Raw genomic sequence first — 6542 nt, 5'->3', positions numbered from 1 at the left:
CTACTGACCCCCCACATGAGACCGTATACCGTCAGTAAAAATCCAAAATGGTTGATACTGGCCTAATATGAGACCGTATACCGTCAGTAACAGCCATCTTCGATTTTCCAACACCCACCTCACATATTTCACATGGAAATTCTGGTACCGAAATTCGTTACTTGACACTGTTTTGTGTATTACTGTCATTAATTGTGATGTGCAAGGACATTAATCTGTTTTTTAAGTTGACGTTCGTGACTTTATTGATAAAGATTATAGTTAAAATTTTCAACAAGGTTTCGCCTCTAAGGTTTGAAGAGTAGTCTCCCTTTGACCCTTCACGTCAACGTACGGTTTGGTTTCAGAGACAAGTTTTCATTTTGACATGACACATGCGATATGGATACCAGAGAGTGTAAACTTTTCGGCATAATAAATTCGTTATGGTGTCTTTAGTTGCCGTATACGGTGTCAAATTAAGTTAGCAAAAACATATGTTTCCTCTATCCTAATTTGACAATACTGATGCCTAACACGGCAACTAAAGACACCATAACTAACATTACACAGTTGCACGTGATGTAATGCTTGTAATCAGTTCAAAGCGTTCTGACGTCACTGACGCCATGACGCATACACCAAATAACACCAGCCCCTTTATTGAAGTGGGGTTTGAATCATGGATGCAGAATTCCTGTTGAGATGTCAGCCATTAATCTTCTATGGCCTAGTGTATACTGCGTCATTAAATGTTGTGTGACAGATCTAGTGTAGACTGCATCATTGAATGTTGTGTGACAGATCTAGTGTATACTGCATCATTAAATGTTGTGTGACAGATCTAGTGTAGACTGCATCATTAAATGTTGTGTGACAGGTCTAGTGTAGACTGCATCATTAAATGTTGTGTGACAGATCTAGTGTATACTGCATCATTAAATGCTGTGTGACAGATCTAGTGTATACTGCATCACTGAATGTTGTGTGACAGATCTAGTGTATACTGCATCACTTAATGTTGTGTGACAGATCTAGTGTATACTGTGTCATTAAATGTTGTGTGACAGATCTAGTGTATACTGCATCATTGAATCTCGTGTGACAGATCTAGAGTATACTGCATCTTTGAATGTTGTGTGATAGATCTACTGTAGACTGCATCATTGAATGTTGTGTGACAGATCTAGTGTATACTGCATCATTAAATGCTGTGTGACAGATCTAGTGTATACTGCATAATTAAATGTTGTGTGACAGGTCTAGTGTATACTGCATCATTACATGTTGTGTGACAGGTCTAGTGTATACTGCATCATTGAATGTTGTGTGACAGATCTAGTGTATACTGCATCATTAAATGTTGTGTGACAGGTCTAGTGTATACTGCATCATTAAATGTTGTGTGACAGATCTAGTGTATACTGCATCTTTGAATGTTGTGTGACAGATCTATGGTATACTGCATCTTTGAATGTTGTCTGACAGATCTACTATAGACTGCATCATTGAATGTTGTGTGACAGATCTACTGTAGACTGCATCATTGAATGTTGTGTGACAGATCTAGTGTAGACTGCATCATTGAATGTTGTGTGTCAGCACATGATGATACAACGTCACGCACGTTTCCTACAACATTGTGGAACATCGTTCACGCAACACTCATAGACGTATTTTCTCAAATACACATTCTAACACATTTTAACACTGAAGCGTAAACGCATCCCTCGGCTTAGCATTCTCTTGTTTCGAATACATACGGTTCTAAATGCATTGTATCGAATAATCTTTAATTCTTTAGGATTTGAAAATAATATTCTTTTTCCTCGGATACTTTTGGTTAATTGTCTTCGTTGGACCTATATTCCACAGCATGTTTCCTTGTCTTAGCCACTAAGCGCCCTGCACACAGGTTCTGTGCCCGGGGGTGGGAGGTCCACGTCTCCCTGTGTCAGTCGTTGTCTACTGGGGAGTGAGGTGTCGCCTTGTACACAGGTTCTGTGCCCGGGGGTGGGAGGCCCACGTCTCCCTGTGTCAGTCGTTGTCTACTGGGGAGTGAGGTGTCGCCTTGTACACAGGTTCTTTGTCCGGTGGTGGGAGGCCCACGTCTCCCTGTGTCAGTCGTTGTCTACTGGGGAGTGAGGTGTCGCCTTGTAAACAGGTTCTGTGTCCGGTGGTGGGAGGCCCACGTCTCCCTGTGTCAGTCGTTGTCTACTGGGGAGTGAGGTGTCGCCTTGTACACAGGTTCTGTGCCCGGGGGTGGGAGGCCCACGTTTCCCTGTGTCAATCTGAGGCCTTCGCTAATGGCTTCCGGGAATATATGATATACCAAATCGCAGTATCAACCTACATTTAATCTGTTACATATAAACATTTACATACCGAATTAACACTGATTTACAATTATATTGATACCGATGTGTGCTTGTACGAAAGCATAATGGTGCCAATTTGGTAGCATATTTTTTTCAAATCGAAATTTATTTATTTTTTAATTATTCGTTTATGTTTTTCAAATATCGATTTTTTTCTCGTTACTTCGAGTTTTTTTCTCGTAATGTCGATTATCTTTTCGAATGTTTTAGTTTTTTTCTGGTTGTTTTCAGTTCTTTCTCTAAAGAACTCGAGTTTCGAGAAAATAATTGAAATAACGAGAACTTTTTATTTAAAAACAATAACATTATGGTACCAAAGTGGCACCATGAGGCTTTCGTGTGATTGTGGCTCTCCTTTTACTTTCTCGACGCTTAAAGCAAGGATTGTACGTACGCATCCTTGTATTTGCATCGGGTGCAGCACTGAGACCACATTGAGTGAGTGAGTAAGTGCGTTGGGTTTAACGCCGCTTTTAACAGTATTCCAGTTATATCACGGCGTGTCAGCTTAATGTGGGAGGAAAGCCCGAAGTGATGCAGGTCTAAGACGTTTACCACTTCGGTAAAACCCACGAGCACGGGTATGGTGCTGACAAACCTAGAAACATAATCGGGGCGAACCGGGATTCGAACCCACAATGATAGGTTTCTGGCGTGTCCAAGGGACGCAACTCTGCACAGCGAATCGCGGCGCCTTAGACGACTGGGCCACTACAGTCTGGCCACAGCCAAACAACCCCCGGGGGGAGGACTGACAGGCGTGGCTCACGTGGTTGTCCTGGATACCACAAGCGGACACAAACAGGTGCTCATTCATCAATAACCTCCGTATGTGCTGAGAGCTGTTTTAGGGTTTCGCATTTTCGCATAGATTACCGTGGACATGAAAGAATGACAAAACATAACACAGATTTCGCAGGGATTTTACATGTCGATCTTTTTAAAATATAAATATGGAAAATACCGCGTGCAGCACAGAAACAGCGAGGGTGCATGACCGGCCAATCCTGCGGTAAGTGAATGAGCGTTGGCATAGCAGTTTTGACCAGAGTGAATGAGTGAGTATGGTTTAGTGTCGCTCTTAGCAATATTCCAGCAGTATCACGTGGGGGACACCAGAAATGGGCTTCACACATTGTGCCCATGTTGGGAATCGAACCCGGGCCTTCGGCGTGACGAGCGAACGCTTTAACCATTAGGCTACCCGACCGCCTCCAGTCTTGACCAGATAAACCAGTGGTTGATATCATGAACATCGTCCCACAGTCAGCCAAGTCAGGGCACCTGAACACCCGATGGGGGAGCCTATTCTAACCGGGTGTTTTCCATATCAAAATAATTGTACCGAATGCACTGTGAAAGAAGAGTAGGTCATATCAATGCAACAGTTGGCAAGTTAGCTATTACCCACAGTTAAGTAAGTCACATCATGCAACAGTTAGCAGGTTAGCTATTACCCACAGTTAAGTAAGTCACATCATGCAACAGTTAGCAGGTTAGCTATTACCCACAGTCAAGTAGGTCACATCATGCAACAGTTAGCAGGTTAGCTATTACCCACAGTTAAGTAGGTCATATCAATGCAACAGTTAGCAGGTTAGCTATTACCCACAGTTAAGTAGGTCATATCAATGCAACAGTTAGCAGGTTAGCTATTACCCACTGTCAAGTAAGTCACATCATGCAACAGTTAGCAGGTTAGCTATTACCCACAGTTAAGTAGGTCACATCATGCAACAGTTAGCAGGTTAGCTATTACCCACAGTTAAGTAGGTCACATCATGCAACAGTTAGCAGGTTAGCTATTACCCACAGTTAAGTAGGTCACATCATGCAACAGTTAGCAGGTTAGCTATTACCCACAGTTAAGTAGGTCACATCAATGCAACAGTTAGCAGGTTAGCTATTACCCACAGTTAAGTAAGTCACATCATGCAACAGTTAGCAGGTTAGCTATTACCCACAGTTAAGTAGGTCACATCATGCAACAGTTAGCAGGTTAGCTATTACCCACAGTTAAGTAAGTCACATCATGCAACAGTTAGCAGGTTAGCTATTACCCACAGTTAAGTAGGTCACATCATGCAACAGTTAGCAGGTTAGCTATTACCCACAGTTAAGTAGGTCACATCAATGCAACAGTTAGCAGGTTAGCTATTACCCACAGTTAAGTAAGTCACATCATGCAACAGTTAGCAGGTTAGCTATTACCCACAGTTAAGTAAGTCACATCATGCAACAGTTAGCAGGTTAGCTATTACCCACAGTTAAGTAGGTCACATCAATGCAACAGTTAGCAAGTTAGCTATTACCCACAGTTAAGTAGGTCATATCATGCAACAGTTAGCAGGTTAGCTATTACCCACAGTTAAGTAGGTCACATCAATGCAACAGTTAGCAGGTTAGCTATTACCCACAGTTAAGTAAGTCACATCATGCAACAGTTAGCAGGTTAGCTATTACCCACAGTTAAGTAGGTCACATCATGCAACAGTTAGCAGGTTAGCTATTACCCACAGTTAAGTAAGTCACATCATGCAACAGTTAGCAGGTTAGCTATTACCCACAGTTAAGTAGGTCACATCATGCAACAGTTAGCAGGTTAGCTATTACCCACAGTTAAGTAAGTCACATCATGCAACAGTTAGCAGGTTAGCTATTACCCACAGTTAAGTAGGTCACATCATGCAACAGTTAGCAGGTTAGCTATTACCCACAGTTAAGTAGGTCACATCATGCAACAGTTAGCAGGTTAGCTATTACCCACAGTTAAGTAGGTCACATCATGCAACAGTTAGCAGGTTAGCTATTACCCACAGTTAAGTAGGTCACATCAATGCAACAGTTAGCAGGTTAGCTATTACCCACAGTTAAGTAGGTCACATCATGCAACAGTTAGCAGGTTAGCTATTACCCACAGTTAAGTAGGTCACATCAATGCAACAGTTAGCAGGTTAGCTATTACCCACAGTTAAGTAGGTCACATCATGCAACAGTTAGCAGGTTAGCTATTACCCACAGTTAAGTAGGTCACATCAATGCAACAGTTAGCAGGTTAGCTATTACCCACGTGATCTGAAACCTCTGATTACCATCCATACTCGGAAGCTTGAAGACTGCGTGCTGTAAACCCTGCTGCATGATGCGGCGAGACGGACTGTGGACTGACCATCTATCTGACCAGGCTCCTTGGCTTAATGACCATGTCCAGCCAGCATCTGGACAGTATAATTAATGCCCTCTGTGAGATGTTGTAGCTATTGATCCGGGTGCCAGGCCATTGTTGTATTGAGCTTCTAGTACACTTGAGTTGGCACAGACCGACAGCGTTGTGTGAATGACGTCATTCCGATCTACTGGAACTGCGGTTTGACGAACACAATGCATCACAACATGGAGGACACTGGGGAATCGAGACATTTTGACTATGGCTTAGCTCCATTGTATTGCATGACAACAAAATTAATTCGTCGGGAAAAAGAATACGATATTGATCTTGTTTGATATAATCATGCTACCAAATCTGTCCCAGACGACCCGTGAAGATTCGGGGTCTTCAGCAACTCATGCTTGCCGTAAAAGGCGACTATGCTTGTCGTAAAAGGCGACTAACGGGATCGTGTGGTCAGGCTCGCTGACATGGTTGATGCATGTCATCGTATCCCAGTTGCGCGGATCGATGCTCAAAACGCCAATCACTGGATTGCCTGGTCCAGACTCGATTATTTACAGACGAAAATAATTTTCGTTCGAAATTCAGGTAAGTGATTATAGGGCACTTTTGATCTAGTACTGACTTACTCTGGTCGTATAAACCTAAACGTAGTAACTAAGGTTTCTAATATTCAGTTTTTCCTAGTAATCCGTGGATAACCCACTTTCCCATGATTGTCTAGTTTTGGGGGAATTTTAGAATTTCATTGCTCAGTCTAAGTGGCTGAAGCATTAGTCTATGAGACCAGTTTCATTTTCAGACGTTCTCATCTGTTTCATTGTCCAAGTGACATATTTTTGGAATAGGACCCTGTGTTTATTTCCCGAGGTTATTCACTCATAAGTTCAGTTAATTAACTCATGTGTTAATTGGTCGGAACCGACTTAATTGGCTGTCTAAGCATCTTGACTATATCTTGTCAAAAAGCTGTTTAAGCTACTCACATTTTATTACTGTCTTACAGTTAATTA

This window comes from Haliotis cracherodii, unplaced genomic scaffold (genome assembly GCF_022045235.1).
Source record: "Haliotis cracherodii isolate W230 unplaced genomic scaffold, xgHalCrac1.p SCAF_14, whole genome shotgun sequence".
Lineage (NCBI taxonomy): Eukaryota > Metazoa > Mollusca > Gastropoda > Lepetellida > Haliotidae > Haliotis > Haliotis cracherodii.
The sequence above is the reverse complement of the archived record's forward strand: the minus strand, read 5'-3'. Positions refer to the sequence as shown.